The following is a 13126-nucleotide window of genomic DNA, read 5'->3' as shown; positions in this document are numbered from 1 at the left end:
CCTACAGCAAATACCTTCATGCATTTAAACTTTTCCATTTTCATGCATCTTCATTTCATTTCATTTTAATTTCTTTCATTTTCAGCCTCGTTTGCAACGATTCCAGAGCCAGGTAAGTTGTGTATAGATAGGTCTGGAATAAATCACTTGTCATTGTACTCAAGAGCTTTATTTGCTAACTTTTTTTGGTCTCATTTCAGTATGGGATTGGATAAGCAAAGCATCAGGTAAATTCATAGATGTTACATACTGTAGAATACATTGATCTATCCATTATATTATTACATATTACACAATTACATATTAATTATATCCATATAGGAACACGCAGCATAAACACCCATACATATCTTGTATGTGCGTACAGTAGACAAATATTTGAACTCTGACTTACATTCTTTCACTCATTGTCAGACTGTACAAATCAAATATATTTATTTATTATTTTTTTTCAGTTGACATTGTCTTGGACCCCGAATCAGCCCATCCTGCGTTCATTATGTCCAACGATCAAAAACGTGTGAGGGTGGGCGTGGTCATAGAGAGTCAGCATGACCCCAGCGTTGGTCTCAGGACGCCACACACGTATGATGGGTGGTGGTGTGCATTGGGAACAGAGGGCTTCACCTCAGGCAGGCATTACTGGGAGGTGGGGGTGGAGATGAAAAGGGATTGGAGAGTAGGGGTAGTTAGGGAGTCTGCTCCCAGGAAAGGCTTCATAGACCTGGACACCAGAACAGGTTACTGGACGTTGCGGAGGCAGGTGACTGGGCTTAAGGCTCTTACAGTTCCTGCTGTTGACATCCAGGAGCCAGAGGCCCTCAGTAAGATTGGGGTTTACCTGGACATAGAGGAGGGGCACACCGCTGTACAACTCCACCAGGGCCAACCTAAAGCGCGGCATCAAAGCGGCCAAGGCAGAGCACAGAGAGAAGATTGAGGAATGCCTCCTGAGCAACGACTCCAGGCGGATGTGGCAGGGGGTTCAGCAGATGACAAACTTCAGAGCCAACAGGCTCACAGCCGCAGAGGACGACCCCCTGCTGGCGGGAAAGCTGAACACCTTCTACGCCCGGTTCGACGAGGGGCGAACGGAGGTAACCACAACACAAACACCACTCTCTCCAGCTCTCAGCAGCCTCACCCTCACAGAGCATGAGGTGAGACGCGTACTGAAGGCGGTGGACCCCAGGAAAGCCTCGGGGCCGGATGGCGTCCTGGGACGGGTGCTGAGAGACTGCGCCGACCAGCTGGCCGGGGTTTTCACCAACATCTTTAACCAGTCCCTGTCCCAGGCCACCGTCCCACCCTGCCTGAAAACCTCAACTATCATCCCAGTCCCGAAGAAAAGCACGGTGAGCTGCCTAAACGACTACCGCCCGGTGGCACTCACACCAATCATCATGAAGTGCTTCGAGAAACTAGTCCGGGCCCACATACTCACACGCCTCCCGCCCAACCTGGATCCATACCAGTTCGCCTACAGAGCCCACAGGTCCACAGAGGACGCCATAGCGACGACTCTCCACGCCACTCTATCCCACCTGGAGAGGGGAAACAGCTACGCGAGACTGCTCTTCGTGGACTTCAGCTCCGCCTTCAACACCATCCTTCCAGACAGGCTAGTGACCTGGGTCTATCACACTCTATATGTGCGTGGATCAAGGACTTCCTGACCGACCGCCACCAGAGGGTGCGGGTGGGCCCCCACACCTCCACAGCCCTCAGCCTCAGCACTGGGTCACCCCAGGGCTGCGTGCTAAGCCCCATCCTCTACAACCTCTACACCCACGACTTCACCCCCGTCCACCCCAGCAACTACATCGTAAAGTTTGCAGACGACACCACCGTGGTGGGATGTATCTCGGGGGGGGACGAGGCGGCGTACAGGGATGAGGTAGAGCAACTGAGCAAGCTGTGCAAGGTTAACAACCTGCTGCTAAACAAGTCAAAGACCCAGGAATTCATCGTAGACTTCAGGAGGAAAAAGTCCGAGATCCAGCCCCTGCTCATCGACGGAGAGAGCGTGGAGAGAGTCTCAACCCTCCGATTCCTGGGACACAACATGCGGGATGACCTGGCCTGGAAGGACAAAACAAAAGGCACCATCAAGAGGGCACAACAGCGGCTATACACCCTGAGATGCCTCAGGAAAGAACACAACAAGCAGGAGATACTGGTGGCCTTCTACCACGGCGCAGTGCAGAGCATCCTCACCTTCGGCATCTCCAACTGGTTCCACAGCTGCACAACAGCGGAGAGAAACGCGCTACAGAGAGTCGTGAGAACAGCACAGAAGATCACCGGCGCCCCCCTCCCCTCTCTGGAGGAGCTGTACAACACACGCTGTCTCAGGAGGGCCTCCAAGATCTCCAGGGACCCGACCCACCCTGGGCACGTACACTTTGTCAAGCTGCCCTCGAACAGGAGGTACAGGACCCCGGCCGCTAACACAAACAGACTGAAGGACTGCTTCTACCACAGGGCCGTCAAGGCCCTGAACACAGAAAAGGCCTAAGTTCTGGGCCCAGGACAGTCCGGACGGATTGTATGGCAGCTAGTGCTGAGGCACAAACATGTACATTTTCAAGCCTGCAAACTGTGACACTTTAAAATAATGTGAAAAAATACTCTTTGTGCAATATGACAACCCTAGTTGACTATCTGTGCAGTATAGTACAGTCGATTGTGTACATAGCCTTTATTGATGTAAACCAGCTCCTTACCTTCTTGTGATTTTATGCATTTATGCTTTTTCTAAAAATAAAAATAAAAAGTGTTTGTTTTTTTTCCTTTCCTAACACCAGGGGAGCCACCCCTCCTAAATGTCGTTGTTTGGTACCTGTACTGTAGCAATGACAAATAAAGTCCATTCCATTCCATACTGCCCCTTGACCTTCTTTCTAGGTGGATAATACCTCAACGAGCTGGATCTCTCTAGTAGGATTACTGAGGCCAAGCTGGTACATCTCCCAACTGTGTTCGGTGCGTCATTGTCTTGTTCTCAGACGTGACTGACGATCATCAGCATCATGTTCCTGCTCCTCACGTTAGTGTGTGCTTGCTCGCCACTAGAGGAGGTCATGTACACCCATAAGGTGGCCGTGCTTGAGGCTGCCACAGAAACACAGGTACAGGCAACAGAACACAGACATGAATGACGTGTTTCCATCTGATGGTTGTACGTCAATCTTGGTCTGACTGCACATTCCGTTGGGTAAATGGTCAATATATTCCAAATAAACTGAATATCATGTACACATCACCCATCTTCAGCTGGAGTTTCAGTGTCCTACCTATTAAGTCGGCTCACCAAAAAGGACTGAGAAATATAATGTTTCTTGGTGACAGCTGGATACTCTGCATGTTTAGGGACGCCATAGTAAACATTCAATACAGTACATCAATGAACTCATCTAGGGCTGATACAATGTGTTGGGAGGTTGTTGTTGCAGCGTGTTGTTAGGCATAATAAGAGTTATGAAAATACCTACAAATTAAACTACAACATGTATAAACTCACCTGGTTTATGTCCTTCGCTTGGGGCTCATGGGTCTGTGATACTTTCAGATAAAACATTCAAATAATGTTTTAAAAAAACAAATCTGTTTACTTATTTATGTGTGTATTTATTTTTCATAGTATCTAGTAATCCCTAAACCCTCCCCCAGCTGGATGTAGTAGTTTAAAAATATATATATATTATGGAGGCCCCACCACCTTATTCTCTTTTCCTCAGACTTGACTGACAGTGATGTTAGAGTCTAATGATGAGACTCATTCCAGTTCAAGGCCAAGGGGCAACAGTTCTATTACATTTTGGTTGACACATACTATTCTAGTGATCTCACCAATATTCAGTGATCCAAATGCACGAGTAGGCGTGCATTTAGTCTTGGTTGTTGTTTTACTCTAATTGTACTATTCTATTTGAAAGATTCTTACTGAATCATGCAACCCACATTTATCCACAATGTATGTGGATTTCACGTTCACTTCACATTCGAACAAAGGCGCATTTCCGGAACCATTGCACACAGACATGGTTGCTCTGGGGGCGAATTTCATAGTAACACCATGGAGCCCTGCTCGGAAAACGTGAAACCTGTCAGGAGAAGTAAAGAGGAGAAGAAAGTTCTCCGAAAGCAAATGAAAGCCAGTCTCACTTTACTGAAGCACGAGTCCATCAACACAGTATCGCAGCCCACTAAGGTAATGCATGTGTCTGCTGTACGATGGGAACTGATGGAGCTAACCTAGCACCACAACAAGAAAACACACACACACACATTCTCTCTCTCTCTCTCTCTCTCTCTCTCTCTCTCTCTCTGTCTCTCTCTCTCTCTCTCTCTCTCTCTCTCTCTCTCTCTCTGTCTCTTTCTCTCTCTGTCTCTCTCTCTCTCTCTGTCTCTGTCTCTGTCTCTCTCTCTCTCTCTCTCTCTGTCTCTGTCTCTCTCTCTCTCTCTCTCTGTCTCTCTCTCTGTCTCTGTCTCTCTCTGTCTCTGTCTCTCTCTCTCTGTCTCTCTCTCTCTCTGTCTCTGTCTGTCTCTCTCTCTCTGTCTCTCTCTCTCTGTCTCTGTCTGTCTCTCTCTCTCTCTGTGTCTCTGTCTCTCTCTCTGTCTCTGTCTCTCTCTCTGTCTCTCAATTCAATTTCAATTTCAAAGGGCTTTATTGGCATGGGAAACATACATGTACATTGCCAAACATACATTGCCAAAAAACTGGTTAACCCCCCTGTTTTTGTTTTGCTTCTGTCTGTCTCCCCCTAGGTGAAGTGGTGTGATGTGGTTCCCCCCCCATCCCAGAAGAACATCATCATCATCATCATCATCATCATCATCATCATCATCATCATCTCCTACTTAATGTGTGTTTGTCTTAATGTGTAGCAAGAGAGAGAGAGAGACAAGTAGTGGTTGTTTTTTGTTTGACTAGTGTGATATACAGACTGAAGCTCAGCTTCTACCCCAGGGCCATTCAGGCCCTGAACACAGCAAAGACCTAGGTTCTAGGCCCTGGACAATCTAGACATTTGATGGCAGCTACTAGATTGTAATCAAGTGCAATACTGAAACACAACTGTGAACATTTCAAACCTGCAAACTGCGACACTTTAAATTAATGTGCAATAACACTATGTGCAATATGACAACCCTCGGGTACATAAGGTTCCGAGATAGGAAATGTTAGAATAGGTATAGCATAGCATAGAGTACAGCACAGTGTTTATTTGTATAGTATAGTATAGTGGATAGTGTACATAGCCTTTATTTATGTAAACCAGCTCTTTTCTTGTTTTTAGTTTTCTTTCCTAGCACCAGGGGAGCCCCCCCTCCCAAATTTCGTTGTTTGGTACCTGTACTATAGCAATGACAATAAAGACCATTCATTCATTCATTCATATAATATTGTGTTACTAGAAATGGTTTAGTATAGTAAATAGCCTTTACCTATGCTAGTTGTGTAGTCAATGTTATATGAATGTTGTCTGAATATTTGTAACCACTTGTAAATGTACTTTTCACTAAAGCAATAAATCCTTTTCTTTAAAAGAAGGTACCCTTTTGGTGTAGTTGTCAATAAGTGCTTGCACCACACCCATGTATGTTAATGTTGTTTGACACACCTACTAGCAGAGTGGACTGATCATATGTAACGATGGTCAAACAGGCAACCTTCTTTCAATCAATTCTTTTTATTGACCTGCAGAGAAGACATATAAAACACAATTCTTCTCTGGTCTGCAACTCTTGTGAATCCATTAAGATGGCAGCCATGTTCTGGTTGTCTCACCGTGTATGTATATTTCACATCAGGATAATTTGTTTACAGAAAGAACACAAATTTCCCTCAAACATTACAAATAACAATTACAAACAACATGTGGAGCAACATACCTGCAGAGAAGACATATAAAACACAATTCTTCTCTGGTCTGCAACTCTTGTGAATCTGCGCGTTCAAAATAACATACAATAAATGTTCTGTTTCACATCATCACAATACATGTAAAAACAAACAGCACAGTACTACACCAACATTTTCACCCTACATTACAAGATTCTCCACACAAACAACAAAACACGAGGAGCATTTTACATCACACACATACCCATTAAGATGGCAGCCATGTTCTGGTACCATCGTAAGTACGGCAACAACAGAAGTACAAAAGAACGCGCAGACCTGCAGTACACCCAAACTCCAAAGGGGGGCTCCAACAACAACCAGGGCTGCTCAAGCACGGCGAAACTCATCTACATTCACCACAACTAAACATACATTCCCAACTCTGTTACACCCACCTCCCCTGAATTTCGCCAACCTTGAGCAGCAACTATACATTTAAATACTACTTTTTACTTTTTACACTATTACATAGGGCCGCCAAAGGACAGGACAGCCAACTTGAAAAGTATCCTATAAGGATGAAGTGGAAAGAGAGGTAAACTATCTCTCCAACCAACTACTGGCGGTAGGATGCGTTCTACACCCCACAAGACCCTTTTTTTCACTGTGTATTACTAGCCTTCAAGAGGCCACAACCTCTTATGAAACAATCAGAATAACGAACAAACCTATATGTCATAGGATGTCAGTGTGCACAGTGTATACATGCACTGAACTGAGCTTCGGCTTATCTAACTGTGGAAAGCCTGGAACACTGACCTACAAACAGCTCGAATGTTTGACTTAGTGTCTTGGATAATGTCTTGTCCTGACATAGTATAAATCAATCTGTCAACTGGTTTGATAAGGCGACCAAACTTGGACTTGACCTGTGTGACTGTACTAGGATGTTCACACTGTGTGACAGAAGCTAGAGTGTCAGTACGCTGTGTGTCACTAGCATCATCTGTCTGATTTGTGTTACCAGAAACATCAGTACAATCATCAGCGCTAACCACAAATCTAGAATCAGAGTTAATGGACTGATCTACCATTTGCTCCTCAGCCATCTGCTCGGGGACCCTCTGAGGGGCAAACGAGACTGAAGACACTACAGTGTTAGTAGCCTCTGTCCGTGAGTGGTCAGGTAATGGTAACTGGGTGACCCACTCTAGGGTTCTTCCCTTGGGATCCGTGGGCTCTGGAACAGTCAAGGGAACATCCCTCTCCCGAACAGCTCTTCCCCCATACTCCATGTCTTCAACCTCCCCTCCCTCACTCCCAGGACAGGAATCCACTCTCTCCGACTCGAACGCGGTTCCTCTACTCACTTCCCCAGGCAAGGAATCCTGTTCCACTTCCGACACGGACATGTCACTTGGCTCATTTGATGTATGAACAGCAGACAGGGATGAAACTGGGTCAGAGATCACACTCGTATCATACATAGGGTTGCCACCCGTCCCTTGAAATACGGAATCGTTCCTTATTTGAAACTTAAAAGATGCGTTCCGTTTTGAACCAATACGGAACGCTGTTTGTTCCGTATTTTCAATCCACCCGCATTGCGTGATTCCTCCAATATATCTTACTGCAGCGCTGGGCAATATCAGTGTTTCCTCTATATGCATTGATTCGTGGCGGCCCGCACTGCAATCGAGACTGAATCGCTCTCAACAGGCCGCGCTTGCAAAACAGTTTTGTGATTGGTCCGAACTTCGCGGGACATTTGGATTTCAGGAAATCGCCCGTCGCCGGTCCCTTTAATCCCGTATCCTAATCGAAAATGTAACATCATCAGCGACGACTGTGGGTTATTGCATTTACTGCTGTTCTCTGGTTCATGTTCTTATACCAGTGCTCAATAGAGTATTTTAAATGAACATTCGTAATGTATGTCTCTGATGTTCATGGTCAACTAAAAAAAACTTATTTTGTGAAACAAATAATGTTCCCGCTAATGGGTGTACTTCATATTTGATGAGCTGATTATCTCTTGTGTACTTCAATCATATTGAGCTGATGATCTTTCTGTGTATCACCTGCTCGGCTTTAATGACTTAATGACTAGTTTTTGGTGAAATCACGTCTTTGTTTTGAGCGCCAGTGCGCGTTTTATGCGCGTGCACGCGGGAAAAAAATGACCGCTTCACCACTAACGGGAAAAATCCTGGAGGAAACACTGGAGGGGTGTCCCTTATTTCTCTGACTGTAAGGTGGCAACCCTAATCATACACCGGCAGAAAGTTCACCAACATCAATAGATTACGGTGGACTACCTTCTCTCGTCCAGTGACAGTGTCTTGTATCCTATATGTGTGAGTCTCAGAGTTCCTATCCACCACAGTGTATACAGTAGACTCCCAACGGTCAGCCACCTTTCTCTTTCCTCTCTCTCTCTTGTTCGCCAACAGCACACGGTCTCCGACATCAATGGTGGGCCCTTTCACTCGTCTGTTGTAGAGCTCTGTGTGACGGTGCTGTTCTTTTATGACATGTTCCTGGGCTATGACCATAGCTTCTCTCCGATCCTTCGTGAGAGACATCACATACTTGTCGTAGCTGACCACAGCTGGATCATTCAGGACTGTCCGGAAGAGTATATCGACAGGGAGACGAGGAGTACGCCCGAACATCAGATAGAAAGGTGCATAGCCAGTTGACTCATGCGCTGTGCTATTGTACATGAAGTCAGAGTTTGCAAACGCCTCGGCCAGTTGATTTTTGCCTCTGGTTCAAGCGCTCGGATCATGTTACCGAGAGTTCTATTGAAACGTTCCACACTACCGTTACCCATCGGGTGATACGGGGTTGTGTGCGACTTTCTGACACCGGAGACTCTGAGCAGCTCACTCACTAGTTGACTCTCGAAGCTAGCTCCCTGGTCGCTATGGATACGTTCTGGGAACCCAAAGACGCAGAAGAACTTGTCCCATAGAACTCTCGCCACCTGTTTGGCTGACTGATCTTTGCAGGGGAATGCCTGGGCCATTCTTGTAAAATGGTCAGTAACAACTAACACATCAACTGACTTGTTCCTTGAGTCCTCCGCTGACCAGAAATCAATGCAAACCAACTGAAGTGGCCTGGTTGATGTGATACTCTGCAAAGGCGCCCTCGCAGCAGGTTCAACAGTCTTACTGACAATACACCGCTGGCAGTTACGGACGTAGTCTCTTACGTCTCTGTCGAGGTTGAGCCAGAAGAACCTCTTTCTGGCCAAGCCAAGACTCCTGAACTGACCTTGATGGCCGGCATGGTCATGAACACCTCTCAGAACTTCAACTTTCTTAGACTCAGGAACCACATACTGGCGGCGTTTTGACTTCACGACTTGATCCCTCGAGACTCTGTAGAGTATCCCATTGCTCACAACAAGTTTCTCCCAGTGCTTCAGGTACCTCATGACTGTGACTGATTCCTTATCTCTCTCTCTCCTGGAGGGTCTCCGATGTCTCTCCACATAGTACAAGACTCGAGAGAGAGTCCTGTCTCTGAGCTGTTCATCCCGGAGTTCCTTCTCACTGTAAGCAGGAAGTGAGTCCTGACCACCTGGGACTAACTGAGGCAAATGGTGCAAGACTGCTACAGCGCGCGTTCTTGCTCCGACCTCCCACAGATCGTCATATGACTGTAGAACAACAGACACTTCATCCATCTCCATAGACTGAGCGTGGACATGCAGAGGTGATGGGACACTTTGAGCGTAACTCTCTGCCTGGCGTGGAGTGTCACCACTATCATTGGACGACCGGAAGGCGTCCTGTACAGAAGCACTCGACACATCCTGGACTTCGGAGAGGAGATTCTTGTAGGGCTCTTCAAGTAATCTGTGACTGACTCTCTGCTTGACGAAAGGCACACGACTCAAGGCATCAGCGACAACATTCTGTGGGCCTGGCACGTACTTGATGTCGAAGTTATAGCTCGCTAACTTAGCCACCCATCGTTGCTCGCAGCAGTCCAGCTTGGGCTTCGTCATGATATGAGTCAATGGATTATTGTCCGTCCAAACAGTGAAATCATGCCCCTTCAACCAATGGCTGAACTTGTCACAGACACTCCACTTCAAGGCTAGGAATTCCAACCGATGGGCTGGGTAGTTTCTCTGAGACTGAGAGAGGGACTTGCTGGCGAATGCGATTGGCCTCGCTCGGTCTTCACCCTCTTGGATCTGCGACAGGACAGCACCGATGCCATCAAGGGACGCGTCCGTTGACAGCATGAAGGGACGGCTGAAGTCAGGGTGAGCCAGGACAGCCGTCTCAACCAGCGCCGTTTTCAGCTTCTGGAAAGCCTGCTCCGTTTCGGGGGTCCAGTCAGTAACATTCAACTTCCTGCTTTGTGACCTTTGTTTGGACTGTTTCACCTTCCCTTTTCTCTTCTGGCCCGTCAACAGAGAGAAGAGAGGCTTTGCAATAGCGGAGAAGCTAGGCACAAAGTGCTGGTAATAATTGATCATCCCCAAGAAAGATCTGATTCGTTTCTGTGAGGGGGTTACACCGTCCGCTTCCATCAGGTCAGCACTTGTCATCTTTGCAATGCTCTCAACTTTGCTGGGATCAGTCAACACACCGTTGTCATTAATTATGTGGCCGAGGAATTTGACGGATTTCCGGAGAAAAAAACACTTCTTGGGGGCCAATTTCAGGTTATGACCACGCAGTCTACTGAACACCATCTCCAAGCGTTCCAGAGCTGTCCTCTCATCAGGGGCATACACCAATAAATCATCCAGATAAACCAGTAAGCTCAGATAGTTCTGGTCTCCGAAAATGCTAGTCATCATACGCATGAAGCTCCCAGGACTATTACAGAGGCCCTGCGGGAGGCGATTATACTCATACAAGCCCATAGGTGTTGTAAAGGCAGAGTACTTTCTGTCATCCTCGTGTAGTGGCATGTTATAAAACCCTGAGGTTAGATCCATAGTACTAAACAAGGAGTTACCTCCAAGTGCAGCTAAGCAGTCGGCCTGGTGAGGGAGAGGGTGAGCATCCTTCAGGGTCCTCTTGTTCAGCCAGCGAAAGTCTGTACAGATACGGAGATCTCCGTTCTTTTTCCATACAAGAACCAACGGAGATGCATATTCACTGGTTGACTTCCTGATTATATCTTTCTCCTCCATCTCACTCAGTACTTGGCGCAACTTCTGATACTGACTGGGGGGCACTCGTCTGAATGGGAGCCGGAATGGCCTGTGATCTGAGAGGTGAATGCGATGTATGAAGCCCTTTGCCTCTCCACAATCCAGGTGATGGCGTGAGAAGATGTCCTTGTAGCGCACAACCAGGTCAGCCATCTTGCTTCTACACTGTTCAGACACGTCACAGGAGTGTATGTCGAGCCCACTCAATCCCATGTACTTCAGTTCCTCATCAACAGTGCGGGCCGCATTTTCACTGGACGGGGTTACTTGACAGCAACTGAGTAGTGGGACCTCAGCAGGTCCGGTCTCATCCATGTCCTCGAGCGCAATGCAGGAGAAGACGTCGGCCAATTTAGCATTGCGTCTTACCAAGACGGGCCTGTCGGACGAGTTGATCAGCTTCAATGGAACCCATCCGTCTCCCCACAAAGGAGTAACAACTCTGGCCACCAGAACCCCTCTTGGAGCTGAGCGACACGATGTGGGCTCTGTCATCACAGCGCTACCAGGAGACACAATAGTGGACTTGGGTAGCTTGCCCCACATCAGGTACTCCCGACCAGGCTCAAGACACACGGCTGAGTTGCACCTGACTGTGCCTATCTTGTCAGGTATGACGTCACCTCGCCAACGGTTCAGACCAGCGAGCATCGAGAGAAACTGTTCAGATTCTGGATCGCCAGCAGGACAGGGCGTAGACACAGCCTTCCAGTAGCCATCACATTGCTTATACTGCCGGAGGATATATTTAATAACATTGGTGCCTAGTATCAACTCATCATGCTGGCCTTCAACTACCAGAGTGGGAACCATAATCCTACAGCCATACACCTCCATTTCCACGTTGAAAGCTGACTCAGGCTTGACACGGCGACCACCACAGCCAACAAGCACCACATTTGAACTGAACTGGTTATGCTCTGTAGCAACTCCAACCTCTCTAAGCTTTCCCTCTGCCGTCTTACTCATTGTACAAGCCATAGACCCACTGTCTAGCATAGCATTTAGAGTCACTGTATTACCAACTGTCACAGGTGTGTAGAAAAGGCTGTCACTACCACTAATTGTATGCGTATTCTGATAAACAATATCTTCAGAGTTATCACTTGAGCTTTTGAGAGCTATATACACTGTCTCAGCACTAGATTCGTCCTCACAATGGGAGTTTACTTGGCGACCTATACTTTCTCCCTCTGAATACAGGCCACCTAGTTTCCCTGAGGCTGAGGTGCTCGGGACGACCTGGTGGGACACTCAACTTTTGTGTGACCTGGGGCTAAACAGACAAAGCACAGCTTCTCTGACATGCAGTGTGAGATGGTAGTGTGTCTACTGTCATCACAGACTCGGCAGGCCTTCTCACGGGCGCCACCCTGGTATCTTCCGCCACGAGGAGCACTGTCACGCTGCTGCACTTTCCCCATCATCTGCTCCAGCCTCTCCATAATGCGAGCAAGAATCCTGTCTTCAGATTGCTGAGTGTTCTGGGCCACAGCAGTCGCGGAGGAGGGGCACGGAAGTTGGCACACTTGACTATGGGCAGGAGCAGGGGGGTACTGGGTGGAACACTGCTCAGACACAGACTGAATCGAAGGCTCTGGATGAGACTGCACAGTGTGGAGGGCGGTGGCATGGCTCTTCAATGGCACAGAACTACCGGTCCTGCCAGAGGCTCTCAGCTCTCTCTGATAATTATCAATCTTCAACTGTATGTCTCGTGAGCTCCACTCCTCAATAGCCTTGCATTCCAGAATACGGGATAGTCCAGAGTCCGGGCAATGCCTGACAAACATCCGTGCTACCTCTTCACCCATGTTCTCCATCCTCCTACCTTGTCTGCGAAGGCCCTCACCAGTTACATCAGCTGCTTTGTTGATCCTCAACCAGTAGTCTACAGGGTTCTCATTGGGTCTGGGTAGAGTGGCATAGAAATCTGACAACGGGAGGCATGATGACACATCACTGAAGTACTTGAGAAGGATATCATAGATGAGATCAGGGTTCTGCTTCACATCAAGTGTCTGATCGCTACGCAAACCAACCCTCACGACATCCTTTGCCTTACCCATCAGCCTTGCCAGTATCTC

General features: G+C 47.5%; 1 pseudogene across 1 annotated transcript in view; it reads left to right on the top strand.

Moving 5' to 3' along the window:
* Positions 1–4078: 4078 nt before the first annotated feature.
* Positions 4079–13126, top strand: part of LOC308169013 (tRNA (carboxymethyluridine(34)-5-O)-methyltransferase alkbh8-like) — a 64658-nt pseudogene continuing 55610 nt past the window's right edge. The window contains exon 1 of the transcript in view: positions 4079–4213. The product of the transcript in view is annotated as a tRNA (carboxymethyluridine(34)-5-O)-methyltransferase alkbh8-like (transcript). The remainder of the gene's footprint in view (positions 4214–13126) is intronic.

Source organism: Nansenia antarctica (assembly GCF_963989245.1).
Source record: "Nansenia antarctica genome assembly, chromosome: 12".
Taxonomy (NCBI): Eukaryota; Metazoa; Chordata; class Actinopteri; order Argentiniformes; family Microstomatidae; genus Nansenia; species Nansenia antarctica.
The sequence above is the reverse complement of the archived record's forward strand: the minus strand, read 5'-3'. Positions and strand labels throughout refer to the sequence as shown.